The sequence below is a fragment of the Prinia subflava genome, chromosome 1 (assembly GCF_021018805.1).
Source record: "Prinia subflava isolate CZ2003 ecotype Zambia chromosome 1, Cam_Psub_1.2, whole genome shotgun sequence".
Taxonomy (NCBI): Eukaryota; Metazoa; Chordata; class Aves; order Passeriformes; family Cisticolidae; genus Prinia; species Prinia subflava.
This window is the reverse complement of record NC_086247.1, coordinates 65094473-65117634: the sequence shown is the minus strand read 5'-3', so window position 1 is coordinate 65117634 and position 23162 is coordinate 65094473. Positions and strand designations below refer to the sequence as shown.

General features: G+C 39.9%; 1 protein-coding gene across 22 annotated transcripts in view; it reads left to right on the top strand.

Moving 5' to 3' along the window:
* Positions 1–23162, top strand: part of LOC134551255 (poly(rC)-binding protein 3-like) — a 141647-nt gene that overhangs the window by 48027 nt on the left and 70458 nt on the right. The window lies entirely within an intron of this gene.

The following is a 23162-nucleotide window of genomic DNA, read 5'->3' as shown; positions in this document are numbered from 1 at the left end:
ACCTTTTTATTAAAGGTTACAATTCTTTTGAAGCATATTTATTTGGACATCTCTGACCAGTGACATTTTGAGATCAAGACCTTTGGGGTTCAGTGTGTGGAACAAAATGTTACAATCCTTTTGTTTCTGCCGTCACATTCATTCACTGAGATGGCTGAAATTGTGCCCGGTGAATTCACAAAGAGCTGTATCTTGCCCTCTTCAAAGCTGGTGGGCAGGGATGGGAGAGGGCAGCAGGATGGCATTTAGAGAAATACGTCTTTTTCTCCACAGTGTTGCTTGTCTTCCCTATGTAAGCTTGCTGATGCCTCTAATAGCAGTGCTAGTACTGATAGCTGGCCTGGTTTCCTACAGAAAATGTGGGTTCTTGTTCTTTACTTTCCGCTCCTGTTATCCGTGTAATCATGCAGTTGGAACAGTCTGTCTGTCACTGTTAGTTAAGCAATAGGACTGGGATTCTTGAGGATAATAACTGGATAGTCATCCAGAGAAATTTTAGGGAATTTCAGAAGTGTATCAGACCCAACAGCAGGTCAGGCTCCCTCCTCACACTGGGCTGTCATGCAAGTTGGCAGGGAGGGCAGCTCCTTCAAGTGTGGCAGCCTGGGCTGACACATTCCCTCTTCCAGGTATCCTAGGCTTTCTGCGAGTTCCAAAATCCTATTGCCCCTTTTTTTTGGAGGTGGCCGAAACACCTAGATCTAGAAGAAGATGAAGCAGCATGTGCCTTTCAAAAGGAGCAAACAGTAAAACTTGGACAAATCAAGATGATTAACTGCTCAGAGCTGTTCGCTGAGGAAGGAACCAGAAAAGAAAACAGGACAAAAAACATTAGCACACAATGTCTACGCAAAAATGCTCAGTTCTGCTGCTGAGTTCTTTAATACATCCGAAAACAGCAGTAGGGACACAGCTTTTTGCTTAGCAGTTCATCTTCATGTGATGAAAACATCCAATTAAAACATATATTATTCGAGCATTGTGACGGCAGGCTGATGCTCACACACCGAGGCTGACTAACAGTAGCCTAGAGGTAAATGTCTTTACATGTGTAAGAGCTCCAGAAACAATTTTACATTTAATACATCTTAATTGACAGTGATGGATTTACTCTAACTTTTTATTTCACTAATTGACTCTGTAACACTTAACATCTACATTGTAACAAGTCAATCTTATCCTGACTCCTTTTTTTACAATAAAGTCGTGTTTGTAGGCAACTAATTCACCTAGGATTTCCATTACCACCAATGTGGCTACCATTTATTCTTATGGCAGGGTTACTGGTGTTTTCCACTTCAGGAATCTTGGGGGTTTAATCCATGTTTTTGAAATTTAACTTTTGCAAGAAAGTGTGGATTTAGAGGAACTTCTAAAAATTATTTCTTTTCTTTTAAAATAAGATTCTGTTTTTAAAATGCCTACAGCAAGGATATTTGACTATTTTTAGTACTCTAAATTGGAGCCTACTCTGCCTTTCCCATCTCTATGCAGTAATACCAATAAGATAAATTAATTTACTCTAGACTTTTATTAGTCCCAGTGAAAACAATATCTAGTGAGATCGAGGTAGTAAAGGCTTTGTATATGTAATTTGGATATGTATCTTCAGGAAAAACATGTAAAAAGAATTCTGCTGGCTTTGTTTGACCAAATTTGTGTACGAATACAACTAGCAGATTAATAATGCATAATGTTCGCTGTGTGTGTGAACTTCTGAAGAGCCCTCGACTCTCAATGGGTGACATTTTCAGAGAGGGCAACACCTTCAACAGGCAAAAACATATTATCGTGTGTGTTTGTCTATTGATATTGTTTTTAAAGGTGTTGATCACACATTTCATTGAAAAAAGGTTCATCCAAATGCTCAGTTTCTGGAGACAATTTATTCTTTTCAAGATCTGATTCAGAAAGTGCCATATTGTTTGGATGACAATTGGATATATTTTTATGTTGATGTGTTATTTTGGAGAACTTTGACTCATTGTAAATTGGTTTGGGGCTTTCTGCTTCCTTTGTGTTCTTTTCTCCATGCCTTGTTAACTTACTCCTCATGCACTCCAGAGATTCTCTTCATGCAGTGGCCTGGTTTTTGTCTTTTTCTTAATATTGTATGATCTCCCAGCACTTACACATGGTCAAAAATTGCATCATCAATTTTATTCTTGTTATAAAATTACCCTAGAATCTTCCAAGCAGATTATCATGTGTTATCAGTGTAGCAGCAATGTCCCTGGGGCTTCTCTTCCCAGGCAGTATCCCAATAATGTGTTCTCCATGGCGTATTTTCTCTCTCTTTCTCTATCTAGCAGTGGACAACTGTTCTGAGGAGTGCTTTTTCCCAGACCTACGGGTCCAGTCCCCTGCTAATTTGTTTAGCAACACAGCCAGTGCTGCTGTTCCTAGCAGGATGAATTTCACTGCTGTGTGGATACAAAAATAGAAGCCACAGATGCCTAGATCTATTGGAAAGTGAACCCTTAATTCAATAGGAAACACCAACTTTCCTTACTTTGGCTGAACATTTAAAATGCCTTTATAAAAAAAATAAATCATCTCATTGAAGCAGTTTCACACTGGTTTTATGCTAAAGCTTGTCAGTTTCCCAGCTGCCTGCTATTCAGTACAAAGACAGGTAGCATCCTCTATTGTGCTTTTTTGACCCAGATTCTTTACTCACGTCAGTGTTTGCAGTAAACAGGAATTTGCAATAACCAAGTGCTGAATCCTGTTGTCTTGTGACTGAACTTTCCAATCTTTGAAAATCTACCCAGCAGCAGAATAAAAATGAAGCAGAGGAATAAAGCTTGAAATACTCAATAAAAATACAAATGAAGATCATTTCAAAAATAGAGGAAGCTGTACTGGAGGATTTGCATATGCTGCAATTCACAATCACGTCTGCTTTGCACAGTCCATCCTCACTTCTCTAGCCTATTCCCATCATAGCCAATGCACACAAGCCCATGTGGAAAAAACCCAGAGATGTCTGTAGAAATTTCCTTCCCATCCCCCTTCTCTCTGCATTTTTGTGACACTGTTGTCAACCTAACTGGGTTATGTGTAACTTGGTAAAGCACATCAGAGTGTCACCGCCATTCCTGAGCTGGCTTTGTGCAAGATGGCAAAAGTAAAACAAATTCTACTTTTTCGAAGTTGTAATAACAGTAATAAAAGGAAATCAACTCTCAAGCCTTTAACTAATGCAGAGTAAGATCATGCATCTCCCTGGGAGGCAAAGCTGCGATTAGCATGTTTGAATGCCTTACTACAAGTGATACTTTGTGGAAATGCAGCACTTTTTGTGGGAATGAAAAGTGCAATTGCAAAGCAGGCTGTTAATTAACAGAAGAGTTAGTGTAGTGTTTGCTGTGATTTCATCCTAGCTTAACAGAGCAGAACCAAACTGAACAGCCAAAAAATCAGGCAAGCAAGAGCCTTGTTGTTGTTTCTTACATCCTGAGAATTTGACTTTATACATTATTCCAGTTCCCTGTTTTCCTGGGAACAGGGGGCTTGGGGGGCAGAAAATATTGATGCCAATTTTAATTCAAGCTTCCAAATGTTATGGAATAGGTACCTCTATTTTTCTGATATTATTTTTAGTTGTTGCAAAGCTTGGAAGTTAACAAAGCAGTTTTATGTTGTGGAAAATAGCATCCATGTTTTAGTCTGAGCAGAAGAAATGAGTCTCCATAGGGTAAAGGCATCATGTTAAGGCCTTTCTTTTACTGCACTAATCCCACTGCCTAAGCAAACTCATGTGTGAATGCTCACCTGACATCATCTCTGTGACACACTTGGAATTGTGCTTCAGGTTAGAGTGGACACTACTTTGCCACCGACCCAGTGAAGGTTGTTGTGGTCTGCATGTTCGCAATATTTCACAGAATTACCACGAACAAATTAGGTGCATTCTGACATCTGATACACAACATCACTAAATACATACACTCAGTGAAAATTAGTATTAACAATGCAGGAAAGCACATCTAATTTTATTAGAAAAGTCCTTCAGATAGGCAGTCCATTCCAATTTTTTTTTAATTGACAGCCTATTTTCTTAAATTTAAAAAGAAATATTACCACAACCTATTGTCAGATGAGAGTAAGTGATGGATGAAGTTTGCTTTCAGTGTTAAACTGTATGATAATGCAGGGTGACAAAAATGAATTATAGATCAGTGACAGATGAAAAGTGCTCCATCCATGGAGTCACTGATATTGTGCCACGGCAAAAAGACTCTCTTTGTATGTGCTGCTTTATGAAATTATTTGCGTTGCTTGCAGCTCCTGAGCTACTAAGCCACTTTGGTGCCTCACATCATACATGCTCATGTTACAGTAGAGAACAAGACAATACCTTCACATCCTGGGAATCTTAAAGCAGACTTACCATAGCTTCTGTGGGAAGAGGATTGAGGAATTCTTCCTGCCTCTCCAGCCTCAAGTTCCCGTGTTTGCCCAGCAGTGACTGGATAAGGGCAGCGATAGCTGTTTTTCTTTGATGCTAGAATTAATGAAGATGGTGAACAAGAGGAATACGTTGTTACGTTGTTACCGTTGTGAACGGTATTATTGAAGAACAGATAATACTGCTCCCAGATTTTGAGTGTCTTACTAAAAACCCCCTCAACAGCAACAAATGTTTGGGGGTTTTTTGCCTCAGCTTCTGGAGTGACTTCATATATTCATGTCTCTCTTTCATTTATTCTTAAGCAAAATTCACTTTGTAAACTAATTTTCCTTAGTTTAAGGCCTATTTATAAGTGAGTACTTAAACCTACATGACTGCAGATGAAGACACCCTGTGCTGTGGAAATGCCCAGGGTTGTCCCTTGTGTGGTCTGAGGCCAGAGAGCTCTTTTGGCTACTGGTGCAAGCTCACAACTGCACAGCACGGCAGCAGCACACTGTGATGTCTTCCAGGGTTTGAGTAGTTCTTCTCTGCCTGCAGCTGTATCACTCATGACACAAATCTGCCCTGAAAGCATGGTTTCTCTGAGGCAGCCTTGCCTTCTGCTATGGAGGATATCATGCTGTGTCCAAAATGCAGAGTAAAAGGCTGCTTGGGACATCATGGGCAGGTCTGGGATGTGGCTTGCACTGTGTGAACTGGCTGTGAAGGGCCACAGCTGCACCAAGTGTAAACCATCACCCACTGCCCATGGCTGCTGCCACTTGGCATCTGAAACACCAAAAAACTATACAAAAAATAGGCTTCCAGACCCATAAAGACATGTCACTTGTATTGCAGTTGTATATTAATTGTGCAGCACTAAACATTAGCAAGGAAAGATTGTTGCATTACTAACATTGGTGAAAAATCAAGTGATGCCTTTGTGACCACACTGAACAGGACTGCGGTTGTAAGCCCAAAAAGTGCAAACTACAAAGCTTTCTTGTTTCCTGTGATCAAGTTATATTCTCACATGAATGTGCATAGCAACAACTTCAGAAAACAAAAAGAGTCTTTGTTCAAAGTATGTGATTATTCAGTCCTTTTTAATTTAGCATAGAGTGACTCTTTATATTGAGAGGCTCAAACATGTCGGCAAATTTTTTGAGTGCCTAAAATTCTCAGCATATTAAAATTGCACTTATTAGAAATGGAAACAGTGAGCATAGCAGTTGCAAGGCTTGCAAGGAAGAAGAGGGCAGAACCAAAGGTACTGCTTTTTTTTTTGCTTTGGTCTTTTACATGCAGCTCTGACTCTCATTTTAAAAAGTCTTGGTGATGTTATATGGTGTTAATTGTAAAGCAGAACAAAAGTGAATGTGCTATTGATTAGAACAATGAAGCTTAATGAAGTAAATGCTAGGACATAGCCTCCATACTGAGGAGGCTTACAGTGCAAGTTTTTGCTCAGAAAGAAAACCAAACCAATCCAGACTGTGTTTATGAATGAAGGCTGGTTGGTTGAACACTGGGGATTTAATGTGTATGCTGTAAGAGCTGCCACACTTCATTGGTAACAATATAGACTTGAGTTGTGTTTAGCTTTATTTCCAGATGAAGGAAGTCTTGTGTATCCCCTAGTAGTGGTTCAGGGTTGTGATGCCTGTAGATTTTACTTGGCTGCTGGTGGGAGGTGATCATGAAGTTCTGTGGGGCCACAGGGGTTCAGTCCCTTTTCTTTATGTATCTTTTTTTGCTTGAAAGGATATTTCTCAAGACAGAAGCTCTCTTTATGTCTGTTTCCACTGTGGCACTAACCCCAGCGTCAGTGCTTAACAACAAGTATGTAGCATTGCACTGAAAACCAACATGAAAAGAACTTCTAAGTGGCAGAAACAAGCTCTTAGAAGTTACGAAAAGCCAGATCTGCGGTTTCTTCTGTGCCTCTGATTTGGCCTTATTATTCACACATACTGTGTTATAGTCCCAAATTACATCATTGCAGCAGTTTTTCCAGAGGGCCAGCATTCCCTTTGAGCATGAGATGAGCAGTGTTCAGGGTATGAATCAGTTTGGTGCAGTGAATGAGGATGTTGTTGAAGAAATCAGTCTAGGAATTGAAAACGGTGTGATGAAGACTAAGGATGGCTTCAGGATAGGAAATGACAGTCTTGTGTGTAAATCAGATGAACTAGAGACAGGAGACTGCTGCTGGCGCTGCCCCAGGGTGGCAGGGAGAAGGATAGCATTGGGATTAGGAACTGACTCTGAGCAGTGTGGGAAGGGAGAAGTGCAGCCAGGCGTATCTGTCCCTCTTGGCAGCTGGCCATGGGCAAGCCAGACTGCTCTGGTCCCCAAGGTTCCCAGTGCAGTGTGCACAGCTGTGACGGCAGCAAGCAGGGAGGGGTGGCTGTGGGACAGGCTGAGCTTTGGATGTTTTGTCCCAAGTCTGGAGGGTGGAAGCCAGTGGTGGATAATAATCTTTCTCTGGTTTGTTATGCCGGGAGAGGCGGTGTCTGTCTAGGTTTGAAGATGTAGAAAGATTCATGTTGGTCCAAAGGTGGTGTTGGCAGGAGGCCACCAGGCTACCACGCCTGCGGAAGGCAGCACGGGAAAGTTGGGAGTCGAGAGCCAGGAAGAAGTGTCAATGCAGGTTTTGTTTGAGTGGGCAGGATGTGGGTCATGAGGTTGGATCAGAGGGCTGCTGAGGACAACAGGACCACTAGGAGATGTTAGGAGCATGCAGTCCTTAGCTGCTCAGATCTTTGTGGTTTTGTTGTCACTGGCAAACGCTCTCCAACTGGCCAGTCCTCTCCTGATCTCAAGATGCTTAGTGAGGAACTGCAGGTATTTTGCACAGCCTTATTTGCATTGGGAAAGTCATTGCAAATTATTAAAATATAGTATAGGTAATTACATTGTTTGATGGAGAATAAAAATAGAAATAAAGTTAAGGCCCTGTTTTGAAGCTTAAATCTTTCTTTTGGGCTTTGGTGGAAATACTTCTAATTGTCAGCAGAATTAGGAAGAAGAGACACTTCAGAGTTAGGCATTCCCAGCTCAGGTCTTGATTTCAACCCGTCTCCAAAAATCACATTAGCAAAATTGTCGGAATAAGACGGTTGTGCAAAAGACATGCTGGGATACTGGCATAGAAACAGGATGGTAAAGTTTGCTTTTGGGTCTTTGGGAAAAGCAGGAAACCTGCTGCTACTAGTTGTTGCTTGCCACACACTTCATTATGAGCATCATCTTTATTCATTCCAAGAGCTTCTAAACTAATCAGATTACTCTTGTGTGGTTTTTCCTGCAAGACAAAAATGGGCTTAAATCCATTCCAGGTGAGCCAGGAGAATTCAGTTAATCACACTGAGCCGTTTACACTGGAGTGCCAGCAGATCACTAAAATAAATTCAAGTTGCTTGGCATGCCTTTGACAGGACATCTGCTGCTGAATTTCACCTGGTAACATCTGTGCCCAAGTGCTTTCTAAAATACGGGAAAAAAGTTGTCTTGGAGAAATAGCGTCGGCACTTCTACTGCATTAAAATTCACTGTATGCATTTTGTGTATCATCTAAGGATGAGCAGGTGGTAATTTTAACAGTAAGGCTTACACTTTGTCTTCTTTCTGGGGATCTTGAAACATTTTTGAAATGTGAAAGAACATTTTCATTCAGTAATCAAAATGTGTCTGCAATAAAGCTTTCATTTTCTTAGAAAGTTATAATTAGTATATAAGAAGGCACAGTAAATATGTTTTTCTTTCTTTGACTTTTCAGTCCGTATTGAGCATTTAGCTGTCACAGCTTACTGGAAAACAATGTGTGCTTCTCTTTTCAAAAGAAAAGAGATCACACCTATGTTTTGATGTGTGAATTGCTGAAGAAAATTTGCAGGTTAATTTAGCCTCGCAATTTGACAGATCTTTCCAGTTTGGTTAACGGTGAACACTGCAGCTCTAAGACTGATGAAGGCGGCGGCAGCAAGAAATGACCACTCCTCTTGTTTTGCCAGCAGAAAGGCAGTTCATGGCACATTGCTGAGACATTCAGCTCCACGAATGTCCTCCTCCATTCATGGAGGGGGTCAGCATGACTGAGAAACAGCAAGGAATCATAAACAGATAGCAAGCTGTTGTGTGGTCACATGAAAATAGCAGAAAATGTTAACCCTGGCCACCTAAAAATGGGCAGAATGGGGAAAAATTGTAGCATCTGGTTCTTCAGTACCATCCATTCTGTGTAGACAAGTGCAGTTACACAAGGGTTTTCTCAGCCAGAAAAGCAAATTTTAATAAGGCACCGTTCCTGCACTATTGTTCACCCACTTCTGCGTTGTGCCAGATGATTATTTGTAGGGTTGTGCTATAAACCAGATCCAGAGTTTGGGTTTATTTTATTTGGTTTGGTTTGGTTTGGTTTTGAAATCAAATCACTTCAGTACAGTTTTGTTCAGTGTATGGTTGCATCAACATAATTGAGGGGATGGAGGAGTGCACGAAAGAAGCAAATATAAAGAAAAAAGTATGAAGACTTCTTAAAACTGCATTTGTCATCACATGGCATGTTTCTGTATCTCTGCTTTCATTTTTGCAGGGTGAAGGCGTGCAGTGCCACTGTTCTGATGTGACAGCACCTTCTTAGGAGTTTTCTAATGAAAGAGAAAAGGGAATTGTCAGAAAAAAACATTATCTGCCACTTCCCAAATAGTTTATGGAAACAAAGCAGTTTCAGCATCTTCTGATGAAATATTCCTTGTTGTCTGTCAGGTTATGGAAGGGGGCTGCTGAGGAAGTGAAAGTAATAGCATGTGTATGGCAGATAAGGATGTGCAACGTGCATGTGGCATTGCCTGCTCTGGCACCAGGAGATTGGGAGTCTGAGCTGTAAGTGGCTTAGGGTCACTTAGAGTTTTTAAATATATATATTTTATTATATATATATATATATATATATATATATAAAATAAATATGTATATAGAAAGAGAGGGAGGGAGGGAATGTTTGATTAATTTGAAATTATTTTTTATTCTGCAGCCATGGAAATTTTAATTCAGCTTCATGGCCACATTTAAAGATGTATCAGTGTATCAGTTACATTATGCATGAAGCTGTAGTTTGAAACCAGCAACTTCTAAACAAAGTGTTAAATTAGAAACTTTTTATTTGGATCTCTCAGTGCTTCAGGTACTTATAAACCAGGTTGTATTAAATTGATTAATACTATTTTGTAATGTTAATTCAAGTCAGATTGCCCTATGATGGGACAAGCCAAGTTGGGTGCACGCACAGCCATCTTTGAATGCCAGATGCTATATGTTGTCCAGTCAGTTTGTTATTCACTGTGAACAGTTCAGGATAAACCTGGAGCTAGGTAAATCAAACCCAGTATGCCAGAGAGTGGCAAACACACTTAGAAAAATTTTATTTTCTTTACAGACAATTTACCAAAAGCATAAAAACATGGTATTTACCAAACTGCTGACATGTAGTGGTTGATCTAGATCCATTGTTCACAGTAATCGCTTAACTTCTCCAGAATTACAAGATTTTGGATTTAATTTTCTTTGGTGCCAGTATATGATAAATTTTAACTTGGTCACAAAACGTGTGGTCATAAAGCACCTTAAAGCAGGGATGTGTATCACAAATACACAAATAAGTGGATTAGCTTTTTATATACCAGGAACAAAAAGGACATGGAATCCTCAAAATGAAATTTATTTGAAAAGCAAACTCAAATGAAGCCAGCACTTTTAATCTACTAAAGATGTAAATGGCTGCTCACCATGCAGAGTTCAAGGTAATATTACAAGGATAAGACCCAGTTCTGTATACTTTCAGTCACAGTGAAATTAAGGGCACCTCCTGTGTTTACAGCTTTGAATATCAAGTGAACACATTATAGCTTGTACACAGCACAGTAAACTGCTGCTGTTTGATATGTGGTTCTGGCCATGTACTGGCCTGGAAGGTTGCATTGGCAGACCAATGCACCCAAGAGCTGCATATTCCTGTTCCTTGATAGCCCATGCTGGCAGAAACCTGCAATATTGATCTAGTAAACCCTTGCTAGAAAGCAGACTAATGCTGTCACAGCTAAGCCTACATATAGAACTTGATGTCGTTTCCAATTGTTTCGGTCCTGTGTAGCTGTGGAGGCCTTGGTGCCTGTGCTCTGAGCTCGCTAAGTCCTCAGATAGTCCATGGGATGTTACTGTCCTTGTTGGCTGCAGAATTTGCAGCACAGGGCTGTATGTTTGTGAGTCTTGAGGTGGCAGTGATAGGATGCGTAAGTCTAAATAGCAGGCCTGGGCTTGGCCAGAATTCCTGCAGCATCTGGGGGACAGCCGCAGTGTAGAAAATGGCATAGCTGGTTGATGACTTCAGCTGCACCTGAAACTTGGACTGGTTTGTTTATATTCTGGCTGCACCCAGCAAACACTGGGCATTGTCTTTTGCCCATCTGAACCTAGGCTTCAGGGTAACTCTGCCATTTTCTGTAGTGTGCCTGCTGTCAGTGCAGGGCTTTGTGCTTGTCTTTAGTCTTTGCTAGCTGTGGGATGAAGGGGCAGGGGACAGTGTTCCTCTTCCATATGGAGACACAACTCCTTCCTCTCACAATCCAGAGAAGTGCATTTATGTTCAAGCAAGCAGAGAACAGGCCAAGGAAAAGGACTTTTGCCCCAAAGCTCAGACTGAAACTGCTCTGGGCAAGATCTGAAAAGAGGAAAGGGAGAGAGCGTGGCCATGGGTTCCTGCTTTGGTATTCTACCAGCTACATGATGTTTGCTAGCTGCCATTTCATCCAGCAAAGACCTCTCCCTGGGAAAAGCCATTGTCATTCTAATACATACTGCAAAACTGTTTTGTGACTAACATTGGAAAGTGGGATTTGGAATGTCCTTCAGGCAAAAATTAAGACTCTTTGTTTAAATTCATAAAGGAAACAGCAATAGAATAACTCAGTTTTCCATGAAAGAGCTGTTTTCATTAAAATCTTGCAAGAAGCCTGTCTCAGTTACTTATGCACTTAAGGGAGAGACCAACAAGATGCCTTTTGTAATAGGCTGTGCGCAAACTTGCTTCCAGCCAAACCTACATGTCTCAGTTACAACCCTATATTTTCCTAGAATATGAGAGTCATTTTATCCTCCACTACATGGATTCTTAATGTTTTTGGAGCTATGTCATCTGAAAAGAATTTCATAGCCACAAGTAAGAAGCTGGTCTGATGACTCTGGTGACAAAATTAATAACTGCATATCTCATTTTCTGAAAGAATGCAGCTGTTAGTATATTCAGTCTGCACTTAAAGTCAAGCTAGCTAGGTTGTGTTAATAATCCATTGGTAAGGAGGAGGAGATCCACTGAGTTTTGCGTTTACTTCCAAAAGCTGGATGGCAAAACAGTAATTATCAGAAGTGCCAGGATGTCAGCAAGAGGGTAGTGGTGTGAGGGGGTGTGTGAGGGAAGGAAGAGAGCATGGAAGCTGTGGCTAGTCCTCTACATCAGCTTCTGTGATCCTGGGAATAAAAAGACTTGGATTAGATATTTGTATGACCTGAAAAATACTACTTCTTAAGTATTTAGTCAGCTTTGCATTTGTCTGTTGTTTTGCTATTGTTTTTGCTATTACTATTAAGTGTACAGTAACATTTCAGTATTGCAGTTATCTTGGTTGTCTGTACTCCTTGGAGAACGGACTTCCACTGTTTTTCAGCTGCAGCTGGTATTTGACGTATTTTTAGGTAACAGAAATAGGACTTTTTGACTAGTTTTTCCTTTTGGAATTCTTAACAAAGCACCTTGCAGAACTTTGGAATATTTGGCTTTGAGTGTCTTGAACTAGCTGGCAGAGACTTATAGCAGGGAAGAAGGCAGGCAGCATGACTCAGAGGGAGGGGAGTTTGCCTAGGGCTTGGGGATGTCATCACAGATATCCCTCTATTAACACATACACACCTCATATAAGACATGGTGCCTTAGGCTCTAAAACTAGATCTTTGAAGAAATACTCCGGTAGGCAGTGATGTGATTTTGGAGGTTTTAGGGGGTTTTTGTTTAGCTAGCCATAATAACAAACTACCTGTGTAATTCTTTTCCAAGGTCCTAATGTTTCAACAGAATTTATGCCTCTCAGACTTCAGGAAAAAATAAAAAAACACCAAAAAAATCAACAACCAAGAAACACACAAAATTATTGAAATTATTAGGTTCAACATTTCCAGACTGTCTACATCTTTTTTTTTCAATTTTGCTATTAACCAAATCTGTCACAGTGAGAAATTGTGAAGTAGAGCCTTCTGGAGGCTATCAGTAAAGCCCAGTAAATCCTTCAGACTGGTTCACCACCTTTCCTATTTAGAACACAGGGAAATCAAGAGAAACAGAAGGAAACAATTAACATGTCATGTATGTCTGATATACCCTTTTCCTATATTACCTTGGTTTTCACCCTCTTATTTCACAGACATCTACCATCAGCCTTTCATAATCAACAGCTTGCTGTAGAAACTGTAAAGGAGTGTTTCTCTGTAGAAGTCACCCATCAAGTGTTGTGCTTTTTTCCTTTGCATAGTATTTAGGTGCCTGATATCCTGCTTAAAGGTCCAGTTTGTGCCCAGAAAACCCCTCCCTGTGACCTCTCAGTCTGCAGTTAGTTGTGCTCACAGATTAGGGAAGCTGGATCATTAATTTTATATGTCCACAGAAACTGTGCTTCTGCAGCCATGATGCCCTGCTTCTGTTCGGTGCTGCATTTTACAGGTCAGAAGTGCATGGACTTAATATTTTATTTTTGCCTCTTCCATGCCAGAAGGGCAAGACAAGTGTACCCTTCCCTGTCACTGTAGCAAAGGCTTTTCATCCTGCGAGGTGCTGAGAATTTGTGCCTTAGCTCCATAGGGGTCCCAGAATAATCTGGGGCACGTCTGTAGCCTATGGCCGATCCAAAATGACATTTGCATTGGCAAGAACAATACATAATCTGACATTTGTGTATAGAATGACTGTGTGGGGAAATAGTGGTTGCTGCTGCATTTTATGTGATCAGAATAGTATCTCTGAGCACTGGAGGAGTGTTGGGGCTGATACAAGCAGTTTTATGTGTGTTGGGCTCCATCAGAATGAACAGATATATATATATGTATATGTGTATTGCATGGCTGATCTCTCAATTATCTTGATTTTACATTACAGTACAGTCTGGGAAGATCCTAGATAGCGTGACTGAATGTTTTTGCAAAGACAGAGCTTCCGCTTTATGGAAGCAATTGAAAACTTAGATGATCTGCTTGGGGCTGTTGCAGTCTGTGAAAATCGTGATTAGTTTTAAAAAGTAATGCAGACTAGTTCCTCTTGGCTGTGTTTTGGTGTCATATTCCAATTTACAGAAGATACATCAACCCTGTCACCATTGCACATTGATTCTACAAGCACGTGTGTGGACATGAAGGTGCACACTGCTGTGTTTCACATATTGAACAGCAGCTAATTAAGCAGAGCACAGTGAAGCCTCCCACACAGATAATTTTACTTTTGTATCTTATAACTTTTCCTACTGAGCTGAAGGATAGCCACAGACAGAAACTAGGTCTGCCAGTGACAAACAGGGTCCATTTTCATTTCAGCCACTTCTAGCTGATTTCACTTCAAGGATGTATAAGATACATCTTTGTAGATGAAAATCAGTTGCGTTAGAAAGCAGTTTTAAGTAGATTTTCTTAAATGCTGCAGGAAAAATGGTTAATTTTGATAGAGCACGTCAAGGGGAAGGGGATGAGGAATAGTTAGTATGCTATGGTGAGGCCCTCCGTTGGTGCTGAGCACCTAAGAGCGATAATATGGAGCAGGTCATCTCCTTTGATGCATTGTTGGGTGCTCCTAGTGGATTCCAGAAAGTCTTGGACAGTGTCTGTGGGCAGCTGCTGGGAGATAACTGTCGCATACATAAGATCTTTAAGGTAGAATGACTGCAGACAACAATTTGTCAACAATGATAGCAAGATTTGGTGTCTGTGCCCACACTGGGCACGCTCCGGGATCCTTTATGTGCTTGAAATTAGGAGCCTAAGTCGCTCCATTTTATAGTCAGCTGAGTAGCTAAAGACCTGCCGGTATCAAGATACCCAGGAGGCATCTCTGCTGTTTCTGCTGACACGCAAAGATTTCGCTTTTGGAGAAGCTATTCCATGTTACACTGTAGCCTTTATAGTGTCTTCAAAAAATCTCTTCTGAGCCCTGACTAAGACTGGATTGGGGGGGTAAAAGGCAGGCTGTGCTTCTGCATAAACTGAATTTCTCTTGTTGCTAGAGTTCAGTGGAAATGTCTTGGATAGAGCATGAGGTGTTCTTCCACTCCCGAAGATGGGTATCAAGTGCTCTGGATAGGAACCTGTGGTTACAGGAGGAGAAGAACCCTTCCCTAGTGAGGACTACTGATTATGTGACAAGACCCAAACCAATTTCCACTGAATTTCCACCCTTTCCAAGCTGGTTGTTCAAATTTACTTAAAACTAAAGTTTTACCTCTTAAAAATTGATTTTAAGAGGGCAGACTGGCATCACCACAGGCAACAAGCTGATACCTCCACTGCTCTCTTAAGTAACCTGAGTAAAGAGCCACTTGCCCTGTGCTGCCCTGTCCTGGCTTGACCCTGACCTTACAAACTGCTTTTATTATTGGTGCTTAAGGGAGTGCGTTGGCTTCTCTCTCTTCAGTTGCTACCAGTGGTTTGAAAGCTTCATTCCAAGTTCATGTGGCTAAGATAAGCTAAACATCTGTGTGTTCAAACTCTTGAACACTTTTTTATGGAAGAGTTGCTGCCGAGCCACATCTGACCAGCAGCACAGCACAGGCATCTACTCATTTGTCCAACAGTGGTCACTGGCTGGTGCTTCAGAGGAAAACCAATTTTCACCTAGGCTGTTAAACAGTACATCCTTAAAAATTCTTTAGGGAGCATTGCTAATTAAGCATGATGGCTTTTGTTCTTTGGTAATACTGGCAAGATGACAAAACCTTGTCAGACTCTCTGTGTCTTATGCTGTGTACATTTTACATTGAAGCTCTAGAAAAGCAGTGATCAATTTCTTTGCATGGCCACTGGCCCTGCACAGCTGCTGTGTTACAGCCAAAGGTTGTGAGATGGAAAATGAGGGGAGGAAGTAAACTTGTCTAAATTAAAAGGAAAAATTAACAAAATAATTGTTAATATTCTCTTAATAGGATTTTCACAGCATGCTCTGTCACTGGAATGTATCTGTCTTAAGGGCAGCTTCCCTGAAGAGAGATACATATACCCAAAATGCACAAACCTTTTGTGAATAGCTGATATCAAATCTATCAAATCTTCACCTCCACCTTTAGACATCAGAGAGGTATCGAAGATCTTGGTTAGGAAGGAGGGGAGAGAACCTTGTTCTCCTGGGTTTCAAGTAATTCATCAGCAAAATAAACTTAGGATTCTTTTCCTTTTTGCCCACTGCGAATTTTTGGTTCGGTCTGTTTCCTTCCAAAAGTTTGAGTTGTTTACTTTGGGGATTATGTCTTTATGAAAATAACCAGGCTTCCAAGTGCAGACTGTCAAGCTTGCCAAGTTACTAGCACACAGGTTGCCAGAGGAGTTTTGCTTCCCGTATTGCCTGTAAGTAGATCAGCAGTGTAGAAGCTTTGATTCTTTTCATGTCCTCAGCTCACTTGCTGTATTTTGCTGAGGAAATGTGAGGCAGTGTAGTACAGAAAGGAAGATTTTTTTGTCTTTCCCTTTCGTGACCTTCTCATGGGGACAAACAGCAAAGTGCCTGGGCACCACTTAAGAGCATGTCTTTGGTGGGTAAAGGGAATTACGTGCCCTAGATGGATAAAAGCCCAGAAGGAAGCTGGGATCTTGACTGGGCCAAGAGTCATTCTGGTCATATGGGAAAGGAAAGCCCAAATGTTTATGATAGTTAAGGCCACACAACTATGGGAATCAGGCTAATACAGAATTGTTTGGGTCCAGCTGTTGTGCATTTGCATGATACGTGTTACTTCTGGGGATGATGACTTTCCTTCATTGTTATCCTGAGAACAGTAGGACCTCCTTTGGAATTGTCTTTAGGTAATTCCTAGCAAAATAGATGTGTCCAAACCAGTTAGTTTCTGATGTGCTTGCTACAGCAATATACCCCAGAAGACCAGCAAATAACAGAAAAAATCTCCAAAAAGAAAAGAGCACAAGAAAGGCAAGATATAAAACTCTCAAAAGTAAGATGATGTTAGAAATTGTTCTGCTTGTTATCCTTATGGTCAGCTCACTCTAGCACTTTGGATTTTAGTGGCCTTTGTCCCTAAAGCCTTGCTATTGGCTTCTGTTGCCAGAGCTGCCTTCCTGTAACACTTTCTTGTGGAGGCAGTGGATGTCTTGACAAATATATGTTCACCCTACACAAAAAAAAACAGGCAAAGAGAACTCAAGAATGAAATAAAACCTGGCCAACACCTGTGATCTTTTAGAGAGCATGCCTTTAAATGCTTACAATGGTTTGTGGGTTAACAAATCCATCTATAACACAAAAGTAAACAGGAGTCAACAATGGTGGTTTCCATTGTGTTGAATCAAAGCTCAGGCAGGCAGGGGCATGTTACAGCTGCCTTGCACTTGGTCATCTGATACACAGGTGACCCGGTTCATGAGTGCCGATATGTGGGACGTTGTGCTGAACTGTGTGCTCGGTCCATAGCTGTGCATGGCACTCGGCAACAGGTGTTGGCTGTAGCTGCCTTTGGAAAGATGTCAGGTCAGGCTGGAGCCCAGATTTAGCTCATTTATTATAAGGACTTCTGTCAACTGCTATGGATCGTTTCAGACTGCATTGTGATTCTGAGTGGATGAGGTTGCAAATGTGATTCATGAAAATTTTATTAAACTGATCAAGCACAGAACGAAGATTTAGCTAGAATGTATTGCATCTATGAGCTCCCCCTAAACATTAAAAGGAACTGACTTAGTGACTCATCTTTTCATATATCATATCATCCATCAGGTAACAACATTTGCAGAAGCACAGGAAGAGGAGAGATTACTTTGATGTCTTCTGCAGCATGCAGAATAGATCTGCTTTCCCCCTTTCCCTGGTCTCTTCCCTGTCTCCAGCTCTGTCTCTGTGTCTCTCTCTTTTCCAATTTATCTGGATTAAACAAGTCTCTGATTATTCTTTATGCCACTGCAAATAAAGTCATTTTCAGAAACAGATGTCGAAAGAGCCCAGTGAAATAATCCTGGAGGCAGATGCAGTCTTCCATAAGCTGCCAAGTGCATGGTGCAATCAAAGTGATGAAACAAAATGGAACAGGCTGCAGAAAAAGTAATTAAATTATAGTTCCATTGTAGAAGCACATTTTAAAATTACTGAGATTCAGAGCCCATAATGCTGGTATTATAGTTGAAAGAATACTTGCCATGGGTCATGAGCATTTTTTTTAACAGTTATTAATCATGCTTGACTGGAAAGACATGTGTAACCTACAACAAGCAGTGGCTGTAGTTGTGCCAAAGGAAGCTTTTGTTCCCTGAAGAGAATTGTATCAAAGGCCAGTGTGTCCTATTAATACGTGTGCAATAGCAACGTGCAGAATCTGAAACGGGCTTTTCAGATTTCAATACAGAGCACTGGAGGGGAAAAAAGAAAACAAGTATTGTATCTCTTTGAATACTCTATGACCTCCTTTTTCTCTTACCAAGTTAATTTACTTATTGACTAAATAATGGTAAAAAAAATTCTAAAATATCCCTGTCCTCCCAAACTTCAATAAAAATAATTCCGGCGCTGTAGTATAAATGAAAAAGAGACAGAAAATGTACAAAGTCTCAGAGACCAGAGATTAGTAAGACTTCATGAGTTCACTTGCCTCTGTTTCCTTTGCATTAGACTGGACAGAGGCTAAGACCTGCATCTTTCTATCAGTTTTAGTATGTAGATTTTTTTCTGTTCTCCTGTCAATGAACTCTTTTTTTCTTTTTCCATTTTCTTTTTGTTTGTTTGTTTGTGATCGTTTGGGGGATTGGATTGGATTGGATTGGATTGGATTGGATTGGATTGGATTGGATTGGGTTTTTTGTGTTGCTATGGTTATTGATTGTCCAGGTGCAAATATAAAATAGGAGTTGCTTCCTATTCCCCTGCTTCAAAGTACAAGTTTTAAACTTTTAATTTGTAGCCTGGGTCATCCCCAGGTCTTTTGTATCATCAGGGCATTCTAGATGTGACTCATTTTTAAGAACTGGGTTTCTCAGTTGTTGCATTTGTACTGTAAATGTATTGCTTGTATTGTAGATTTATTGTCACTTTTTGTTTCACTGTGTTACTTTTTGGGTTATTATTCCTGCTCCTATGTGAGCTCCTTTTAGTGTCTGCAGTCCGTCCAAGTGACAGTCATTAATGTGACGCTAATGCCGTCTTCTAGTTACTGATGTAGACACTACCAAACATTAGTAATGCTTTTTTGATTTGTTTTGTTTTATTTTAGAGGGGGTTATTTATTTATTTGTTTAGTAGTAACCCATTCCTGGGTGTATATCCACAGTATATCTCTGGCGTTTCTGCAATAAGTCAGCAAATACCTTCTCTTGATCTGTAGTTTTTTCTTTTAAATGAACTAGTGGATCACTTTGTGGACCAAGCCAAAGGTGGGATGGTAAAGGCACCATCAAATCATTCATATTAGCAAAGGTCCTGTCCTGTTTTCATCAAGAATGTAGAGCAACACATTACACATCTGGTTATGTCCATGAAAATCTGTTATGGGTAGGAGGATTGTGTATGAGGCACAAAGCTGCTGGAGCAGCTATGGAAAAAAAAAAAAAGAATGTGTGTCCTTTGTGTGCTTAAAGCACTTCTTGTTGGGAATTTCTCTGAATCTGGGAGCTTTTAAAATGATTGTATTAGTTTGCTTTCACAGTCCCCTCCTTCCACTTTGCTCACTCAAGGTTGTCACTGGGAGAAGAGGCCCCCATTGGCCTGCAGTGAAACCTTTCCCCTGCTTAGTCCTGCAATGAAGCTTGTGTGAACCTGACACTTTGACATTCCCCTATCTCTTAAAAATGTTGGAAGTGGTGGGGAAGCTTGTATATTTTCATGGACGTATATACATGTGCATGCATGTGTTTTTATAAAAAGAGACTGAAGGGTAGACAAAAATTCATGAAGCACTGTTGCAGCTGAGCAACTAGGTGGAACAAATGAGTTGTTTATTCAAAAATAGGCTCTTTCCTTTCTAAAGGTTCCACAGAAGTAACAAATGGATGGCTGAAGCCAGATGCAGTCGCAGAGCAAGATATGTGGCTCACTTTACAACTGGCACTTTGAGGTCACTAAAAAACTATTTGATTTTTTCTTTGGTTTTGAATACTTCATTAATTAGACTGGCTTTTGAGTTTTAAAGATTCTCCTGGTTTAAATCAGTGACAAAAATACTGATTCAAGTGCCTTAAATCTTGGGATGTGTCTGGCTCTTTACTCTTAGTATTGACTGCCCATAAAAGAGTCATTTATTGTGGGCTGAGTTTTGGTTTTTTTGGTTGGGTGGGGTTTTTTTGTTAAATCTTTTTTTCAAATGAGGCTCTGGAACTTACTGGATTTTCTTACCTACTCCATAGTCATTCGTTTCACAGTGAAATCTGTATAATGCTGTATGTTTTCACTAACCATGAGTGGTTGAGAACTTAAATATTCAGATTGTGGCTTTTGAAGGCAACAATTCCAGCACCCTGGCAGAATATTGCAACATTGCTTTTTGTTTTCCCCTTTCATCCCCATGAACGATGGAATTCTTTGCAGCACTCAGCCGTATTTGCAGCTGTTGCAGCTGTGCTGCTGTTGGACTGGGTTCTGAGACAATTCCATTGCTGCCTCAAGCAAGCACAAGTGTGGCATCCCAGGAGGGAGCCTGTGACTCACGCTCCAGAGGCTGGTATCCATCCCCTTGTGACTGAAGGACTGGAGCTCATCCTCTTCCCTTTCTGAGAGGCTGTGTGAATTTCCCTTTCTTTAAATAAACATTTATTTTATTCATCTGGGAAGCTTGAATGGATTTTCAATTCACAGCCTTGTAAATAACATGATTAAGGTGACAACAAAAGTGAGATTTTTGCTTGTTGGTGTCAGAGGTTCAATTATATCAATATGTAATATTTTTATGTTTAATGAAGTGAAATGTATCATCATGATTATTAGCCTCATTTCACTGACCAACAGCCATGTTTATGGTTTGAGTGAAACAAATGACTCGTGTTTATCAAACCAGATATGTCTAGAAAACATTTAATTTACAGACAGGTTGGACAAAGATATATTCTAGGACAGATAGCATTTCAACACCAATGGAAATATAGAACCCCAAATATATTTAAATACCTGTTTGTTCTGTGCCCAGTGGGAACATACTTGATGGGCTAATGTTTCCTATTAAGGAAGCTTCTGTATTTCCTTGACTATTCTTATGGTTTGGGGAATTTTTTCCTTTGATCAATAAGAAGCTGTCTGTACACCTGTACGTACTGGAAAAGAAAATTATAAATCTCTATGTGAGACTGTTTTTACTGAAAATAAAAATATCATTTAAAAATCATTCTAAATACTTGCTTATTAGATTACACCACAGCAATGTGCTGCTTAATGTTTTAAAATTTGTCCACATCTGTCATGTAAAAAAAGCCTTACTTTACTTCTCAGCGTATTCTGTGCATATATGTGTACTATGTTGAAATGTGTCTTTTTTTTTTTTAATGTATGTACATAAATCTTGCTTTAAATATATTTGAACAATTATGTGAACAATTTCTCTGTTCTCTTACACATTTTAAAAACTGGGAAAGAGAACATGTGTTCAGGCTTGACTCTCTGACTTTTATTGCAAGTAAATTTATATTTAAATTCTTATTTAAATCAGCAAGCAAAGCTGTTGCTTCATTTATTTTAAATTATATTAAGGTAAATTTACTATTTAAACACTGTTCTAGAATGAAATTATTTATTGAAGAAATTTCAAAGTCATGCATTTGACTTTAGGAGGCAGAGACTATTTAACAAATATACCACACATTCACAATGTTTAGGTCATCAGAACGTAGGGTTTTTCCAGGAATAGGTGTGCACCAAAAATCTCTTCTTATATGATAGGCTGTTCTTGTAAGCATCTCTGTGCTGGACAGACCACTATGCTACTTATGATAGCAATCTGTTCCATTTTTTTCTCACCTTCCCAGTGACTTATATGTACATTTCTTTATTAGATTTATTATCTCACACCATATGGAATGATTATCCAAGTTACTTGGAGTGTCTGTTTCATGGTCAAACATAAGCAAGTAAGGCAAAATTTCTGTTTGAAACAAGCAACATAAAAAATCCCAGAGGTCTGAGAAACGGGGTGCTTTACTCGAGGGTTTGGAGCCACAGGATAAAGTGGCAGTTAAAGTTGATTTTATGCTTAAAGCTATGATTAGAGCTTTAGAGTCTTTAGTAAATAACGGGTCTACTGTATGCGTAAATTGTCTTCCCTGATGTTGCAAACTGGCAGGTTCGTGATGAAGCTTACAGTTCATTTCATTGCTGCCATTAGGAAAGGAAAGAAAGCACCTTCTGCTCTGTCCTCCTGCTTATCCTGAATCCTCTGGGAGAATATTTGTACAGAGTTATTTATAGTGGGCTGCCGCAACTTTCTTGTGGAAGCATTTATGTTGCATTAGTCCAACACATCAGCTGCTATCTACAAGAGCTTTTATCTGCCTAGCTTTTGCACGTATGCAGAAGTGCTGGTTGGCCACTGGGTTTGTACAAAGTATTGGCATGCTCGCTCCATTACTTGTCTTGTAGTTTATGAGGAATTGTAAAGATTCTCTCTGCATTTGTGCCAGGGTAATTTTTTCTGGAATAATTGCAGAAAGAAGGGGGGAAATTAGGAAGACGGAAGATACCTTTGGCAAAAGAATCACTGTGTTTTCCATATTCTGGAAATTATTTACTGCTGTCAGATCCCAGGTCTGTTTGGCATTTGCTGAATACCATTATGTGTTTCTAGATTTCCTGATACTTCATTTCCAGACATTTGATAGCATTTATTACCTGCTTGGCATGTGATGCTTTCTAACAAGATAACTTCATATATTTTGGCAATGTGTAGCTGTCTATTCACACACAGAACAATATTTTGACATTAACTTATGTTAAATAAGTAATTTGTCATTAAATGTTGATAGTAGAAAATTTGTGAACAAGACAATAGTCTTTATTGTGCTTCTGTGATTTTTCCTCCTGTAATAAATTCACAACATCATATTGTTTACTCAAAAGGCTTTACAAAAAAACATTATTAGTAGAAGAGTCAATAAATATGTTGCTATTTACTTCCTTTAATAAATCAAAAAGGGAACAACTGTTGTAATTGTCAAAAGCTTTTGCTCATTGACTAGCATGAGAAAAAGTGGTCCATTTTAAGAGCAGGACTCACGTATATCAAGTTTAGTAGCTAAACATTCATCTGTTGTGAATAGAAAAAATAAGTCTCTAATCTTTTGCTGTTCTCTTCAAAGATTATTTGACATTGAGTGATCTTCAGCAAATGAGATGTCAGTTGTATAGGGTGAGGGCATTTCTTGTTTTAGGGAGAACACAAAGGCAGCTGCAGGGAGAACACAAGGCAGCTTCTTCTATAGATAGGATAGGTTCTTCCTCAGGCAAAACACCATTAAACATACTAAGGAAAAACTAGTGTCGCTT